Genomic DNA, 18,989 nt, shown 5'->3' with positions numbered 1-18,989 from the left:
TGTTTGTGACAACGATTCTTCCACGCGCGGCTCGCAGCCGCTAATAGGAGGAAATGTAAGCCGATCGAATCTCGTTCGAGTTGTCTGCTTGCAAACAACGAATAAGATCGGCGCGGATCGCGTCATCTTCGATCGCCGGGGACGCGAGATACATTGCGAGCGAGTGTGCGCGTACACGTACATCTCTATCACCCACATCCTTCAAATTTTCTCTCCGCATATCGTGTGTTATGCACGGATATGGGATACGACGGGGCGAATCGGATTCGACGAGTACACGACGACGCGTGCCGGTCCCCTATATTCGTTTTCGAGAATTTCGTGGACTCGGACAAGCGGTCGGCTCGCGATTCACCCGCGTTAAGGAGGGCTCTCTCGCTCTTTTCTCTCCGCGTACCGCCGGGCGACGACGCGCCGCGGTTCTCTCCTACCGTTTGCGCGGAAGGTGGCGCGCACCAAGACTCGCGCGTAAGAGGCGCGAGCGCGCGCTGGCGCACCGGGAGACCGCGAGAGGGATAACGCAACGTGTGTGCGCGTGTCTTCTACTCCCTCTCTCCTTCGACAGTTTCCGGGCGCGCGCGCGCAGGCTCCCTATCTTTACTTACTGCGTGTGTGCGTACGCTGCTCTCACTCTTCCTTTTCCTCGGTGTTATTTCAGACGACGCCAAGGGGCCGCCTCTCGGGACGGCTCGTCTCGGGCGAACGTCCAACTATCGCTCGTACACCGTTTGCGCGAACGGGCACGGTGGCCCGGCGCGCAAAGGCGCAAGCAGTTTCGAGGTACTAAAACGACCCTCAGCCAGGCGTGGTCCGGGAATTGTATCCGTGGACCGCAATGTGCGTTCGAAATGTCGATGTTCATGTGTCCTGCAGTTCACAAGTTGACGCGCAATTAGCTGCGTTCTTCATCGACCCACGAGCCAAGTGATCCACCGTTCAGGGTAATCGTTTTGCAATTCTTGCGTTCAACGAACGCTTCGTTCATCCATCTTAGTCTCCTCTCCGAAGAGAGAGAGATAAAATCGTTGGCCCTTCGATCAGCCTGGCCGCGCGCGTCCGAGCACGCGCGCGGACCGCCGCCACCGCTGGGGAGGCTACGGCACAAAAGTTGTTTCGCGATCGGAGCGTCTCTTCCCCGTATATATAATATAATAATATATATATTTGGAAGAGCCGGGGCGGAATGTTCTTTGAAGAAACCGTCGGACTTGATCGGGTGTGATCCGTCCTCTCGCCCGTTCGTCCGATAGCCGCGCGCTCGCGTACAAACACGCTGACCGCTGCCCCGGTGCGGGGAGGGGCGCGTTCACGAGCGTTGCGGACGCACGGACGGGCGTAGGTTACCACCGGTACGCGCTAACGCCGGATCGTAACTCTGCGCTTGGCAAGAGCGCGATCGGGAAAGCGTCTTCTGCTCCGAATCGCATTCATGTAATTTCGCAATTTGCGCAACGAGCCTCAACGGGTCGCGCGCGACGCGACGCGACGCCGGTTGCGGCTACGAAGCTTAAGGAGAGAGTCTCGGATAATCCTCTCCTCCTCCATCCCGCTCGCACGACGCCGACCGCACCGAAAAAGGCCGACGGCGCTCTGCTGCTGGCTTCCCTTTCTCTCTCGGGTCGTCGCAGAGGCGCGCGGCGTTCGACGCGCGTCGTCGTATTAGTACATGCGGGATATAATCCGTCAATTCCATTTTACTTTCGTATCTGTTTTCTTTGTCCATTCAGTCGCCGACTGCTGCGAGCGCGCGTCCAAAAGACTCGAGACGCAGAGCAGGACCTCCGGAACGTTAATGATCCTTCCGCAGGTTCACCTACGGAAACCTTGTTACGACTTTTACTTCCTCTAAATGATCAAGTTTGGTCATCTTCCCGGCAACATCGGCAATGCCGAGACATTGCCGCGCACCAGTCCGAAGACCTCACTAAATCATTCAATCGGTAGTAGCGACGGGCGGTGTGTACAAAGGGCAGGGACGTAATCAACGCGAGCTTATGACTCGCGCTTACTGGGAATTCCTCGTTCATGGGGAACAATTGCAAGCCCCAATCCCTAGCACGAAGGAGGTTCAGCGGGTTACCCGGGCCTTTCGGCCAGGGAACACACGCTGATTCCTTCAGTGTAGCGCGCGTGCGGCCCAGAACATCTAAGGGCATCACAGACCTGTTATTGCTCAATCTCGTTCGGCTAGAAGCCGCCTGTCCCTCTAAGAAGATTTGTTTGTACGTTGGTAGTAAAAACCCGCCAGCCGAAGCCGGGGGCCTTCGCGATACCATAAGGTACGCCTATTTAGCAGGCTAGAGTCTCGTTCGTTATCGGAATTAACCAGACAAATCGCTCCACCAACTAAGAACGGCCATGCACCACCACCCACCGAATCAAGAAAGAGCTATCAATCTGTCAATCCTTCCGGTGTCTGGGCCTGGTGAGGTTTCCCGTGTTGAGTCAAATTAAGCCGCAGGCTCCACTCCTGGTGGTGCCCTTCCGTCAATTCCTTTAAGTTTCAGCTTTGCAACCATACTTCCCCCGGAACCCAAAAGCTTTGGTTTCCCGGAAGCTGCCCGCCGAGTCATCGGAGGAACTTCGGCGGATCGCTAGCTGGCATCGTTTATGGTTAGAACTAGGGCGGTATCTGATCGCCTTCGAACCTCTAACTTTCGTTCTTGATTAATGAAAACATTTTTGGCAAATGCTTTCGCTTCTGTCCGTCTTGCGACGATCCAAGAATTTCACCTCTAACGTCGCAATACGAATGCCCCCATCTGTCCCTATTAATCATTACCTCGGGGTTCCGAAAACCAACAAAATAGAACCGAGGTCCTATTCCATTATTCCATGCACGCAGTATTCAGGCGAAGGTAGCCTGCTTTAAGCACTCTAATTTGTTCAAAGTAAACGTACCGGCCCGACTCGACACTCAGTAAAGAGCACCGCGACGGGATATTAGTTGGGCCGCCCCTCGCGAGGCTAAGCCCACCGGTAGGACGTCCCACATCACGCCAGTTAAACACCGCGAGCGGTGAACCGACGGTGTGCGACACAGATTCAACTACGAGCTTTTTAACCGCAACAACTTTAATATACGCTATTGGAGCTGGAATTACCGCGGCTGCTGGCACCAGACTTGCCCTCCAATGGATCCTCGTTAAAGGATTTAAAGTGTACTCATTCCGATTACGGGGCCTCGGATGAGTCCCGTATCGTTATTTTTCGTCACTACCTCCCCGTGCCGGGAGTGGGTAATTTGCGCGCCTGCTGCCTTCCTTGGATGTGGTAGCCGTTTCTCAGGCTCCCTCTCCGGAATCGAACCCTGATTCCCCGTTACCCGTTACAACCATGGTAGGCGCAGAACCTACCATCGACAGTTGATAAGGCAGACATTTGAAAGATGCGTCGCCGGTGCTAGGACCGTGCGATCAGCACAAAGTTATTCAGAGTCACCAAAATAAACGGTGGACGAACGGCGAACCGCCCGCCACCGATTGGTTTTGATCTAATAAAAGCGTCCCTTCCATCACTGGTCGGGACTCTGTTTTGCATGTATTAGCTCTAGAATTACCACAGTTATCCAAGTAAATGCGGGTACAATCTAATGAACCATAACTGATTTTATAACGCGGTCACCTCGCTTGACGCTCGGATCGGCTCGTCGGTGTCCGGGTTCGAGAGAAGGAGAGACTCAAACTTACGAGACACAGTAAAGGTTGAAACAATACTTTTTCCTTGAGAGAAAGATAGATACAGCGTGCAGGGCCTGGCGGTGTCGTGCGTGGAGCGGTGTTGCTGGTAACAGGATGCGGTGCGCAACGCGGAGGCGCAAAGCGATGGTTGCAAAGCGGCGAGAAGCGTAAGACAGGCTCGGCGGGTAATCGTTCCCGGTCTTATTTACAGGCGCTTACGGCGTGATTGGAACTATAGGACTTATTACAAACATGCCTTATAACTAACGGACTTAGTACTAGACAGGGTTTATTACGCATAGGTCTTATAACTAGAGGACTTAGTACTTGACAGGTCTTATTACTAGGATGCGGTTACAACTAGCGGACTTAGCACTAACAGGCCTTAAGACTAGCAGGTCTATGACTACGAGACTTAGAAATAGCGGACTTATCTCTATCGTGCGACTATTATTTACAACGCGGTCGGTACATGCACTTATACGCTACGATCGGGTTAGGTGGCGAGGTATTGCCGGCAGGCTCGAGTGTCACGTCGAGCACTGCCTTGGCAACGGAAGTCTGTTCAACCCGACGCAGCTGAGTACAACCTCGGCCCGAGGTAGGTAGGAGCCGGTGCAACCTGGCGGGGCTGAGTGCAACCTCAGCCCGTGGAGCGGTCGAGACAGGAGTCGGTTCAACCCGACGGGGCCAAGTACAACCTTGGCCCGAGGTATAGAGAGCCGGTTCAACCCGGCGGGGCTGAGTACAACCTCTGCCGTAAGAGGTGTTAGGTAGTGGTTAGATCGGTGTCAGGAGCTGGATGGCAGGACGGGATCTGGTCCTGATTCCTCGGCCGGCCGGGCTTATATACCCGGCCGGGGCCTCCCACTATACTGTCAGCCCGGGAGTGGGGTTGATTCCGCGTGGGAACCGTGAGAGAGATAGGACGAATCGAGAAGCGAGAGCGCATGCAGAGCGAGAGCGTGTGTATCGGTGAGCGAGAGCGCATGCTGAGAAAGGCGGCGGCGGGACAGGTAGGGCTGGGTGAATAAGCAAGTCGTGTATAGGTAGTTATATATTTGTCGGACGCAACAGGTCAGGCCCGTAGTAACGGTCCTATCGTTACAATTTAATGAGCCATTCGCGGTTTCACCTTAATTCGGCATGCACTGAGACATGCATGGCTTAATCTTTGATACAAGCATATGACTACTGGCAGGATCAAGCAGAGAGCTTCGTGTTCGGTTACTCGCGTGGAGCGGTAACTCGCGAGCGAGCCCGAAGGCCCGTCGCTATTAAGCTCTTACTTCTCGCGCCGCCGGTCTTTATTAGCCGGTCGGCGACACTCTATCTACTTACTACTTATTACGCAACACACTTTATGCGTGCGTCTCGTCTTCGTGAAAGGAGCGAGGCGGTCCGTTTATATAATAAACCTCCTCCTCTCTTACTACAAGATCAATCTCAATTTTATATTATGTATTATAAAAAGATTATACTCATTCTTATTTTCCCAATGTAAACGCGCGATCACGAGGACCGCGCGATTTATCCTGACGCTAGATCGACGATGCCGATGCTTAGACATCGAGGATAAATGTGCTATCGTGCTTTTAGCACGCACTTATATTTCGCTACGGCGTACAAAGCATGCGGGTAGAACGTTGTAATCGTCCTTCCACGCCACTCGTATTCGTGGAAATGATTCCGCTGCTGCGTCCAAGACGAGAGGGAATCAGTAAGTAAGATTTGTCGAAAATTCTTGTGCAACATCAAGGAAATTGAGCAGCAGCGCTTTTCGGCACACAGGGCTAAGACCGCTATGTACGGAAGATGTTCATTCGGAAAGTCTTAGTTACTTGTCAGTAAGTGAGATTTGACGAAAATTTTTGTGGAACATCATGGAAATTGAGAAGGTCCGCTTTTCGGCACACAAGGTTAAAAACGCTATGTACACAAGTTTTGTTCGTGCGGAACGTGTCAGTTAAGTGTCAGTAAATGATATTTGTAGAAAATTCTTGTGCAACATCAAGGAAATTGAGCAGAACCGCTTTTCGGCACACAGGGCTAAGATCGCTATTTACGCAAGCTTTGTTCGTGCGGAACGTGTCAGTTAAGTGTCAGTAAGTGATATTTGTAGAAAATTCTTGTGCAACCTCATGGAAAGTGAGCAGAACCGCTTTTCGTCACACTGTATTAAGATCGCTATGTACGCAAGTTTTGTTCATTCGGAAAGTCTTAGTTACGTGTCAGTAAAAGAGATTTTACGAAAATTCTTGTGCAACATCATGGAAATTGAGCATATCCGCTTTTCGGCACACAAGGCTAAAAACGCTATGTACGCAAGTTTTGTTCGTCAGGAACGTCTTAGTTACGTGTCAGTAAGTAAGATTTGTCGAAAATTCTTGTGCAACATCAAGGAAATTGTGCAGCACCGCTTTTCGGCACACAGGGCTAAGATCGCTATGTACGCAAGTTTTGTTCATTAGAAAAATCTTAGTTACGTGTCAGTAAGTAAGATTTGTCGAAAATTCTTGTGCAATATCGAGGAAATTGAGCAGCACCGCTTTTCGGCACACAGGGCTAAGATCGCTATTGTTACGTCCCGGTAATATCGCGGCGCGATATCGGTGAATTCGCGTTCTCGGATTTGCACCGGGCTATGTCGCTGTTTCGGAATATTTCCGGGGATAACCTGCGACTGAGGATTACCGGATTTTCGTAGAATACCCGAAGAGATTAGTGAAGATCGCGACCAATTGCGAGATTTGAGCCAAGGCGAGTTGTAGTTAACGGTGCAGATTAGACAGCTGGGGCACTTCCTCAGTGCGGAGCACCAGATTATTTCGTTCAAGATTATTAATTAAACCGTTTATGCTCGTAGGGTTTTCGTCGAATTCGTTTAACTTGTCGGTACACGAACGGCACGAAATTCCTTGTCTAGCGAAACTCAAGGCTTTGTCGCATTTACAACATACAATTCTACCGGGTGCGTAGTAACCTATTTCGACTATATGCAAAGATACCGCGGACCACTCGCGCAATTCGATGTTTGGAAGATCGCGATAACAATCGTTGCAAAGGGCAAATTTAGTTAATGCGTGACATCGTCCAAACGTTCGGACGCAAAAGTAGGAGGGAAGGGTCTGCGTTGCTTCTATCCCGAATACCCGTTGCACATCATGTATGAACGATGGACACATAGATGGTTGACTAAGATAACAGTAGGAACTAAGTTGGTTTCTAATTACCTCTAGAGATGTATTGTTACTTGGTTTTAGAAGGGTCTTTAATGGCTTTGGGTAAAAAAAGGTTTTTCTTAATGACTTTCCTAATGGATTTGGGTTAAAAGGGTCTCTAATGGCTTTGGGTCAAAAAGGTTTTTCTTTAATGGCTTTCCTAATGGATTTGGGTTAAAAGGATTTCTAATGGCTTTGGGTCAAAAAGGTTTTTCTTTAATGGCTTTCCTAATGGATTTGATTTAGGAGCACCAGAGGTAAAGATGACCAGATGAAATATAGATACAATCCTACCTTAGAGCGGCGTATTATTCCAGTAACACGGGGTGGTCTGCTGTTCCCAAATGCTCAGGCGTTGCGGCGTCGTACCAATGGTATAGGACTTCTGCTCGGATTTGGAGTTACCTTGTCCGTCTCGGATCCTTTTTGTTGATGTCGAAAGGCGGGATCCACGGGTGTTCAATAGTTATGGCAGTCAATTTATTTGGCCACTCCACGAGGTTAATGCTATTATTATTGTTCAGGTCCACGACTGAATTTACTGCATTATGCTTAAAGAATGCCTCGTATTCAGGGTCGTAGCGCGATTCTACCCCGATATACTGTGACTCGTAGGAATTCACAGGCTCGATGGATAATTCTATCAGTTGACGTCGCGCACGTTTCTTTACTCCGCCTCGTCTGTTCTTTGGCATTTGTTAGTATTACAGATGGGATCAAGAACTCTGGCTTTATACGTTGATTGTATGTATAGTCGCGTAGCGTGCGAGGGACCGCACTGCCGTGCTTAAGAATATGTGTGGTATGTGATACAGCGTGCGAGGGGCCGCTCTAGCTGTATTGCGTATTAATATCTAATAACAATAGTGGCGTGCGAGACCGCACTGCTGTATTGCTATTAGGTGTGTATGTGTCCGTGAGTATAGAACGAATGAAGCCAGGCGAAATTTGAATTTTAGTTTCCCATTTGAGTACGCGTGGCACAAATATTTAAGAATAACGAATAAAATTCAGTAGTCGCGTAGCGAAATAAAATAAAACGATACGTTGATTACGTGTTAGCGTTAACGAAGCACGAAGTATGCTCGGTAGAGAAAAAAGGCTTTATCTTTAAAATAATTAGCAAGAATTTAGCATAAACTAAAATATATTTATTCACTACTTATACACAGTGGCTAGTACACTTGAGAACTTATGTTTAACGTCAGAATTAAAGTTTGAATTAAACTAGAGTTTAGAGTTAGAGTATAATTAGAATTAAACTAGAATTCGAGTTGGAGTTAGAGTTTAGCTTTGAGTTGGATGTCGAGTCCCGATTTCGAGTTGTTGTCGACTTGAGATCACGGATGAGACTGACGAAGTCGGGGCCTGCACTGAGGTCCTTCGTTTCGGCGGCTCAGCCGCTGCCGTCGCCCGCAAGTGGTGGTGGGATCGCGAGGTAGTGGGACGACACGCTACTATGGTCGCGCTTAGCTACTAGAAGAAGCAAGGTGTCGTGCCCGCCGAAGGCGGGCTTTCCGAATCACATAAAAAGGGACTTAGTGTTCTTTTAACCGGTTTCAAGAATATAATAAGGGAAGGAAATTCGGAAAAATGATCGCGGTACGTGACACAGTAAGTGAGATTTGACGATAATTTTTGTGCAACATCAAGGAAGGTGAGCAGAATCGCTTTTCGGCACAACGTGTTACGATCGCTATGTACGCAAGTTTTGATCGTCCAAAACGTCTTAGTTACATGTCAGTAAGTGAGATTTGATGAAAATTCTTGTGCAACATCAAGGAAAGTGAGCAGAACGGCTTTTTGGCACACTGTAATAAGATCGCTATGTACGCAAGTTTTGTTTTTTCGGAACGTCTTAGTTACGTGTCAGTAAGTGAGATTTGACGATAATTTTTGTGCAACATCAAGGAAAGTGAGCAGAATCGCTTTTCGGCACACTGTGTTAAGATCGCTATGTACGCAAGTTTTGATTGTCCAAAACGTCTTAGTTACGTGTCAGTAAGTGAGATTTGATGAAAATTCTTGTGCAACATCAAGGAAATTGAGGAGCACCGCTTTTCGGCACACAGGGCTAAGATCGCTATGTACGGAAGTTTTTTTCATTCGGAACGTCTCAGTTACGTGTCAGTAAGTGAGATTTGACGAAACTTCTGGTGCAACATCATGGAAATTGATCAGATCCGCTTTTCGGCACACAGAGCTAAGATCGCTATGTACGGAAGTTTTTTTCATTCGGAACGTCTCAGTTACGTGTCAGTAAGTGAGATTTGACGAAAATTCTGGTGCAACATCATGGAAATTGATCAGATCCGCTTTTCGGCACACAGGGCTAAAATCGCTATGTACGGAAGTTTCGTTCATTCGGAAAGTCTTAGTTACGTGTCAATAAGTGAGACTTGTCGAAAATTCTTGTGCAACATCAATGAAATTGAGAAGAACCGCTTTACGGCATACATTGTTAAAATCGCTATGTACGCAAGTTTTGATCGTCCAAAACGTCTTAGTTACATGTCAGTAAGTGAGATTTGATGAAAATTCTTGTGCAACATCAAGGAAAGTGAGCAGAACGGCTTTTTGGCACACTGTAATAAGATCGCTATGTACGCAAGTTTTGTTTTTTCGGAACGTCTTAGTTACGTGTCAGTAAGTGAGATTTGACGATAATTTTTGTGCAACATCAAGGAAAGTGAGCAGAATCGCTTTTCGGCACACTGTGTTAAGATCGCTATGTACGCAAGTTTTGATTGTCCAAAACGTCTTAGTTACGTGTCAGTAAGTGAGATTTGATGAAAATTCTTGTGCAACATCAAGGAAATTGAGGAGCACCGCTTTTCGGCACACAGGGCTAAGATCGCTATGTACGGAAGTTTTTTTCATTCGGAACGTCTCAGTTACGTGTCAGTAAGTGAGATTTGACGAAACTTCTGGTGCAACATCATGGAAATTGATCAGATCCGCTTTTCGGCACACAGAGCTAAGATCGCTATGTACGGAAGTTTTTTTCATTCGGAACGTCTCAGTTACGTGTCAGTAAGTGAGATTTGACGAAAATTCTGGTGCAACATCATGGAAATTGATCAGATCCGCTTTTCGGCACACAGAGCTAAGATCGCTATGTACGGAAGTTTTTTTCATTCGGAACGTCTCAGTTACGTGTCAGTAAGTGAGATTTGACGAAAATTCTGGTGCAACATCATGGAAATTGATCAGATCCGCTTTTCGGCACACAGGGCTAAAATCGCTATGTACGGAAGTTTCGTTCATTCGGAAAGTCTTAGTTACGTGTCAATAAGTGAGACTTGTCGAAAATTCTTGTGCAACATTATGAAAATTGAACAGAACCTTTTTTCGGCACACAGAGCTAAGATCGCTATGTACGGAAGTTTTTTTCATTCGGAACGTCTCAGTTACGTGTCAGTAAGTTAGATTTGTCGAAACTTCTTTAGCAACATCAAGGAAAGTGAGTAGAAACGCTTTTCGGCACACAGGGCTAAGATCGCTATGTACGGAAGTTTTTTTCATTCGGAACGTCTCAGTTACGTGTCAGTAAGTGAGATTTGACGAAAATTCTGGTGCAACATCATGGAAATTGATCAGATCCGCTTTTCGGCACACTGTATTAAGATCGCTATGTACGCAAGCTTTGATCGTCCAAAACGCCTTAGTTACGTGTCAGTAAGTGAGATTTGTCTAAAATTCTTGTGCAACATCAAGGAAATTGAGAAAAACCACTTCACGGTATACATTGTTAAAATCGCTATGTACGAAAGTTTTGTTCGTTCGGAACGTCTTAGTTACGTGTCAGTAAATGAGATTTGATGAAAATTCTTGTGCAACATCAAGGAAAGTAAGCAAAACCGCTTTTCGGTACAATGTATTAAGATCGTTATGTACGCAAGTTTTGATCGTCCGGAACATCTTAGTTACATGTCAGTAAGTGAGATTTGACGAAAATTCTTGTGCAACATCAAGGAAAGTGAGTTGAAACGCTTTTCGGCGCACTGTGCTAAGATCGCTATGTACGCAAGTTTTGTTCGTTCGGAACGTCTCAGTTACGTGTCAGTAAATGAGATTTGTTTAAAATTCTTGTGCAACATCAATGAAATTGAGAAGAACCGCTTTACGGCATACATTGTTAAAATCGCTATGTACGCAAGTTTTGTTCGTTCGGAGCGTCTTAGTTACGTGTCTGTAAGGGAGAATCGTCTAAAATTCTTGTGCAACATCAAGGAAATTGAGAAGAACGGCTTCACGGCATACATTGTTAAAATCGCTATGTACGCAAGTTTTGTTCGTTCGGAACGTCTTAGTTACGTGTCAGTAAGTGAGTTTAGACGAAAATTCTTGTGCAACTTCAAGGAAATTGAGAAGAACCGCTTCACGGCATACATTGTTAAAATCGCTATATACGCAAGTTTTGTTCGTTCGGAACGTCTGAGTTACGTGTCAGTAAGTGAGTTTAGTCGAAAATTCTTGTACAACGTTAAAGAAATTGAGGATATACGTTTTTCTGCGCACAAAGCTGAGATCGCTATGTACGCAAGTTTTGTTCGTTCGGAACGTCTTAGTTACGTGCCAGTAAATGAGAATCGTCTAAAATTCTTGTGCAACATCAAGGAAATTGAGAAGAACCGCTTCACGGCATACATTGTTAAAATCGCTATGTACGCAAGTTTTGTTCGTTCGGAACGTCTTAGTTACGTGTCAGTAAATGAGATTTGTCTAAAATTCTTATGCAACATCAAGGAAATTGAGAAGAACCGCTTCACGGCATACATTGTTAATATCGCTATATACGCAAGTTTTGTTCGTTCGGAACGTCTGAGTTACGTGTCAGTAAGTGTGTTTAGTCGAAAATTCTTGTACAACGTTAAAGAAATTGAGGATATACGTTTTTCTGCGCACAAAGCTGAGATCGCTATGAACGCAAGTTTTGTTCGTTCGGAACGTCATAGTTACGTGTCAGTAAGTGAGATTTGTCTAAAATTCTTGTGCAACGTCAAGGAAATTGAGAAGTTTCGGTTCACGGCATACATTGTTAAAATCGCTATGTACGCAAGTTTTGTTCGTTCGGAACGTCTTAGTTACTTGTCAGTAAGTGAGTTTTGTCTAAAATTCTTGTGCAACATCAAGGAAAGTGAGCAGAATCGCTTTTCGGCACACTGTGTTAAGATCGCTATGTACGCAAGTTTTGATTGTCCAAAACGTCTTAGTTACGTGTCAGTAAGTGAGATTTGATGAAAATTCTTGTGCAACATCAAGGAAATTGAGGAGCACCGCTTTTCGGCACACAGGGCTAAGATCGCTATGTACGGAAGTTTTTTTCATTCGGAACGTCTCAGTTACGTGTCAGTAAGTGAGATTTGACGAAACTTCTGGTGCAACATCATGGAAATTGATCAGATCCGCTTTTCGGCACACAGAGCTAAGATCGCTATGTACGGAAGTTTTTTTCATTCGGAACGTCTCAGTTACGTGTCAGTAAGTGAGATTTGACGAAAATTCTGGTGCAACATCATGGAAATTGATCAGATCCGCTTTTCGGCACACAGAGCTAAGATCGCTATGTACGGAAGTTTTTTTCATTCGGAACGTCTCAGTTACGTGTCAGTAAGTGAGATTTGACGAAAATTCTGGTGCAACATCATGGAAATTGATCAGATCCGCTTTTCGGCACACAGGGCTAAAATCGCTATGTACGGAAGTTTCGTTCATTCGGAAAGTCTTAGTTACGTGTCAATAAGTGAGACTTGTCGAAAATTCTTGTGCAACATTATGAAAATTGAACAGAACCTTTTTTCGGCACACAGAGCTAAGATCGCTATGTACGGAAGTTTTTTTCATTCGGAACGTCTCAGTTACGTGTCAGTAAGTTAGATTTGTCGAAACTTCTTTAGCAACATCAAGGAAAGTGAGTAGAAACGCTTTTCGGCACACAGGGCTAAGATCGCTATGTACGGAAGTTTTTTTCATTCGGAACGTCTCAGTTACGTGTCAGTAAGTGAGATTTGACGAAAATTCTGGTGCAACATCATGGAAATTGATCAGATCCGCTTTTCGGCACACTGTATTAAGATCGCTATGTACGCAAGGTTTGATCGTCCAAAACGCCTTAGTTACGTGTCAGTAAGTGAGATTTGTCTAAAATTCTTGTGCAACATCAAGGAAATTGAGAAAAACCACTTCACGGTATACATTGTTAAAATCGCTATGTACGAAAGTTTTGTTCGTTCGGAACGTCTTAGTTACGTGTCAGTAAATGAGATTTGATGAAAATTCTTGTGCAACATCAAGGAAAGTAAGCAAAACCGCTTTTCGGTACAATGTATTAAGATCGTTATGTACGCAAGTTTTGATCGTCCGGAACATCTTAGTTACATGTCAGTAAGTGAGATTTGACGAAAATTCTTGTGCAACATCAAGGAAAGTGAGTTGAAACGCTTTTCGGCGCACTGTGCTAAGATCGCTATGTACGCAAGTTTTGTTCGTTCGGAACGTCTCAGTTACGTGTCAGTAAATGAGATTTGTTTAAAATTCTTGTGCAACATCAATGAAATTGAGAAGAACCGCTTTACGGCATACATTGTTAAAATCGCTATGTACGCAAGTTTTGTTCGTTCGGAGCGTCTTAGTTACGTGTCTGTAAGGGAGAATCGTCTAAAATTCTTGTGCAACATCAAGGAAATTGAGAAGAACGGCTTCACGGCATACATTGTTAAAATCGCTATGTACGCAAGTTTTGTTCGTTCGGAACGTCTTAGTTACGTGTCAGTAAGTGAGTTTAGACGAAAATTCTTGTGCAACTTCAAGGAAATTGAGAAGAACCGCTTCACGGCATACATTGTTAAAATCGCTATATACGCAAGTTTTGTTCGTTCGGAACGTCTGAGTTACGTGTCAGTAAGTGAGTTTAGTCGAAAATTCTTGTACAACGTTAAAGAAATTGAGGATATACGTTTTTCTGCGCACAAAGCTGAGATCGCTATGTACGCAAGTTTTGTTCGTTCGGAACGTCTTAGTTACGTGCCAGTAAATGAGAATCGTCTAAAATTCTTGTGCAACATCAAGGAAATTGAGAAGAACCGCTTCACGGCATACATTGTTAAAATCGCTATGTACGCAAGTTTTGTTCGTTCGGAACGTCTTAGTTACGTGTCAGTAAATGAGATTTGTCTAAAATTCTTATGCAACATCAAGGAAATTGAGAAGAACCGCTTCACGGCATACATTGTTAATATCGCTATATACGCAAGTTTTGTTCGTTCGGAACGTCTGAGTTACGTGTCAGTAAGTGTGTTTAGTCGAAAATTCTTGTACAACGTTAAAGAAATTGAGGATATACGTTTTTCTGCGCACAAAGCTGAGATCGCTATGAACGCAAGTTTTGTTCGTTCGGAACGTCATAGTTACGTGTCAGTAAGTGAGATTTGTCTAAAATTCTTGTGCAACGTCAAGGAAATTGAGAAGTTTCGGTTCACGGCATACATTGTTAAAATCGCTATCTACGCAAGTTTTGTTCGTTCGGAACGTCTTAGTTACTTGTCAGTAAGTGAGTTTTGTCTAAAATTCTTGTGCAACATCAAGGAAATTGAGAAGAACCGCTTCGCGGCATACATTGTTAAAATCGCTATATACGCAAGTTTTGTTCGTTCGGAACGTCTTAGTTACGTGTCAGTAAGTGAGTTTAGTCGAAAATTCTTGTACAACGTTAAAGAAATTGAGGATATACGTTTTTATGCGCACAAAGCTGAGATCTCTATGTACGCAAGTTTTGTTCGTTCGGAACGTCTTAGTTACGTGTCAGTAAGTGAGTTTAGACGAAAATTCTTGTGCAACTTCAAGGAAATTGAGAAGAACCGCTTCACGGCATACATTGTTAAAATCGCTATATACGCAAGTTTTGTTCGTTCGGAACGTCTTAGTTACGTGTCAGTAAGTGAGTTTAGTCGAAAATTCTTGTACAACGTTAAAGAAATTGAGGATATACGTTTTTCTGCGCACAAAGCTGAGATCGCTATGTACGCAAGTTTTGTTCGTTCGGAACGTCTTAGTTACGTGCCAGTAAATGAGAATCGTCTAAAATTCTTGTGCAACATCAAGGAAATTGAGAAGAACAGCTTCACGGCATACATTGTTAAAATCGCTATATACGCAAGTTTTGTTCGTTCGGAACGTCTTAGTTACGTGTCAGTAAATGAGATTTGTCTAAAATTCTTATGCAACATCAAGGAAATTGAGAAGAACCGCTTCACGGCATACATTGTTAATATCGCTATATACGCAAGTTTTGTTCGTTCGGAACGTCTGAGTTACGTGTCAGTAAGTGTGTTTAGTCGAAAATTCTTGTACAACGTTAAAGAAATTGAGGATATACGTTTTTCTGCGCACAAAGCTGAGATCGCTATGAACGCAAGTTTTGTTCGTTCGGAACGTCATAGTTACGTGTCAGTAAGTGAGATTTGTCTAAAATTCTTGTGCAACGTCAAGGAAATTGAGAAGTTTCGGTTCACGGCATACATTGTTAAAATCGCTATCTACGCAAGTTTTGTTCGTTCGGAACGTCTTAGTTACTTGTCAGTAAGTGAGTTTTGTCTAAAATACTTGTGCAACATCAAGGAAATTGAGAAGAACCGCTTCGCGGCATACATTGTTAAAATCGCTATATACGCAAGCTTTGTTCGTTCGGAACGTCTTAGTTACGTGTCAGTAAGTGAGTTTAGTCGAAAATTCTTGTACAACGTTAAAGAAATTGAGGATATACGTTTTTCTGCGCACAAAGCTGAGATCGCTATGTACGCAAGTTTTGTTCGTTCGGAACGTCTTAGTTACGTGTCAGTAAGTGAGTTTAGACGAAAATTCTTGTGCAATTTCAAGGAAATTGAGAAGAACCGCTTCACGGCATACATTGTTAAAATCGCTATATACGCAAGTTTTGTTCGTTCGGAACGTCTTAGTTACGTGTCAGTAAGTGAGTTTAGTCGAAAATTCTTGTATAACGTTAAAGAAATTGAGGATATACGTTTTTCTGCGCACAAAGCTGAGATCGCTATGAACGCAAGTTTTGTTCGTTCGGAACGTCTTAGTTACTTGTCAGTAAGTGAGTTTTGTCTAAAATTCTTGTGCAACATCAAGGAAATTGAGAAGAACCGCTTCGCGGCATACATTGTTAAAATCGCTATATACGCAAGTTTTGTTCGTTCGGAACGTCTTAGTTAAGTGTCAGTAAGTGAGTTTAGTCGAAAATTCTTGTACAACGTTAAAGAAATTGAGGATATACGTTTTCTGCGCACAAAGCTGAGATCGCTATATACGCAAGTTTTGTTCGTTCGGAACGTCTTAGTTACGTGTCAGTAAGTGTGTTTAGTCGAAAATTCTTGTACAACGTTAAAGAAATTGAGGATATACGTTTTTCTGCGCACAAAGCTGAGATCGCTATGAACGCAAGTTTTGTTCGTTCGGAACGTCTTAGTTACGTGTCAGTAAGTGAGATTTGTCTTAAATTCTTGTGCAACGTCAAGGAAATTGAGAAGTATCGGTTCACGGCATACATTGTTAAAATCGCTATGTACGCAAGTTTTGTTCGTTCGGAACGTCTTAGTTACGTGTCTGTAAGGGAGAATCGTCTAAAATTCTTGTGCAACATCAAGGAAATTGAGAAGAACGGCTTCACGGCATACATTGTTAAAATCGCTATGTACGCAAGTTTTGTTCGTTCGGAACGTCTTAGTTACGTGTCAGTAAGTGAGATTTGTCTAAAATTCTTATGCAACATCAAGGAAATTGAGAAGAACCGCTTCACGGCATACATTGTTAATATCGCTATATACGCAAGTTTTGTTCGTTCGGAACGTCTGAGTTACGTTTCAGTAAGTGAGTTTAGACGAAAATTCTTGTACAACGTTAAAGAAATTGAGGATATACGTTTTTCTGCGCACAAAGCTGAGATCGTTATGTACGCTAGTTTTGTTCGTTCGGAACGTCTTAGTTACGTGCCAGTAAATGAGAATCGTCTAAAATTCTTGTGCAACATCAAGGAAATTGAGAAGGACCGCTTCGCGGCATACATTGTTAAAATCGCTATCTACGCAAGTTTTGTTCGTTCGGAACGTCTGAGTTACGTGTCAGTAAGTGAGTTTAGTCGAAAATTCTTGTACAACGTTAAAGAAATTGAGGATATACGTTTTTCTGCGCACAAAGCTGAGATCGCTATGTACGCAAGTTTTGTTCGTTCGGAACGTCTTAGTTACGTGCCAGTAAATGAGAATCGTCTAAAATTCTTGTGCAACATCAAGGAAATTGAGAAGAACCGCTTCACGGCATACATTGTTAAAATCGCTATGTACGCAAGTTTTGTTCGTTCGGAACGTCTTAGTTACGTGTCAGTAAATGAGATTTGTCTAAAATTCTTATGCAACATTAAGGAAATTTAGAAGAACCGCTTCACGGCATACATTGTTAATATCGCTATATACGCAAGTTTTGTTCGTTCGGAACGTCTGAGTTACGTGTCAGTAAGTGTGTTTAGTCGAAAATTCTTGTACAACGTTAAAGAAATTGAGGATATACGTTTTTCTGCGCACAAAGCTGAGATCGCTATGAACGCAAGTTTTGTTCGTTCGGAACGTCATAGTTACGTGTCAGTAAGTGAGATTTGTCTAAAATTCTTGTGCAACGTCAAGGAAATTGAGAAGTTTCGGTTCACGGCATACATTGTTAAAATCGCTATCTACGCAAGTTTTGTTCGTTCGGAACGTCTTAGTTACTTGTCAGTAAGTGAGTTTTGTCTAAAATTCTTGTGCAACATCAAGGAAATTGAGAAGAACCGCTTCGCGGCATACATTGTTAAAATCGCTATATACGCAAGTTTTGTTCGTTCGGAACGTCTTAGTTACGTGTCAGTAAGTGAGTTTAGTCGAAAATTCTTGTACAACGTTAAAGAAATTGAGGATATACGTTTTTCTGCGCACAAAGCTGAGATCGCTATGTACGCAAGTTTTGTTCGTTCGGAACGTCTTAGTTACGTGTCAGTAAGTGAGTTTAGACGAAAATTCTTGTGCAACTTCAAGGAAATTGAGAAGAACCGCTTCACGGCATACATTGTTATAATCGCTATATACGCAAGTTTTGTTCGTTCGGAACGTCTTAGTTACGTGTCAGTAAGTGAGTTTAGTCGAAAATTCTTGTATAACGTTAAAGAAATTGAGGATATACGTTTTTCTGCGCACAAAGCTGAGATCGCTATGAACGCAAGTTTTGTTCGTTCGGAACGTCTTAGTTACGTGTCAGTAGGTGAGAATCGTCTAAAATTCTTGTGCAACATCAAGGAAATTGAGAAGAACCGCTTCGCGGCATACATTGTTAAAATCGCTATTTACGCAAGTTTTGTTCGATCGGAACGTCTGAGTTACGTGTCAGTAAGTGAGATTTGTATAAAATTCTTGTGCAACATCAAGGAAATTGAGAAGAACCGCTTCGCGGCATACATTGTTAAAATCGCTATTTACGCAAGTTTTGTTCGATCGGAACGTCTGAGTTACGTGTCAGTAAGTGAGATTTGTCTAAAATTCTTGTGCAACATCAAGGAAATTGAGAAGAACCGCTTCACGGCATACATTGTTAAAATCGCTATGTACGCAAGTTTTGTTCGTTCGGAACGTCTTAGTTACGTGTCAGTAAGTGAGTTTAGTCGAAAATTCTTGTACAACGTTAAGAAATTGAGGATATACGTTTTTCTGCGCACAAAGCTGAGATCACTATGTACGCAAGTTTTGTTCGTTCGGAACGTCTTAGTTACGTGTCAGTAAGTGAGATTTGTCGAAAGTTCTTGTGCAACATCAAGGAAATTGAGAAGTACCGCTTCACGGCATACATTGTTAAAATCGCTATGTACGCAAGTTTTGGTCGTTCGGAACGTCTTAGTTACGTGTCAGTAAGTGAGTTTAGTCGAAAATTCTTGTACAACGTTAAAGAAATTGAGGATATACGTTTTTCTGCGCACAAAGATGAGATCACTATGTACGCAAGTTTTAGTCGTTCGGAACGTCTTAGTTACGTGTCAGTAAGTGAGATTTGTCGAAAGTTCTTG

At 43.9% G+C, this 18,989-nt stretch overlaps 1 non-coding gene across 1 annotated transcript; it reads right to left on the bottom strand.

The window, feature by feature from the left end:
* Nucleotides 1–789: 789 nt before the first annotated feature.
* LOC138937966 (5.8S ribosomal RNA) lies at nt 790–944 on the bottom strand. The gene has a single exon (XR_011447614.1). It is a non-coding gene; the product is annotated as a 5.8S ribosomal RNA (ribosomal RNA).
* Between the last annotated feature and the right edge of the window lie 18,045 nt (nt 945–18,989).

This window comes from Polyergus mexicanus, unplaced genomic scaffold, assembly GCF_030449975.1.
Source record: "Polyergus mexicanus isolate NDT 795.1 unplaced genomic scaffold, iyPolMexi1.0 SCAF_11, whole genome shotgun sequence".
Classification (NCBI taxonomy): domain Eukaryota; kingdom Metazoa; phylum Arthropoda; class Insecta; order Hymenoptera; family Formicidae; genus Polyergus; species Polyergus mexicanus.
Note: the sequence above shows the minus strand (reverse complement) of the source record. Positions and strands in the feature narration are given on the sequence as shown.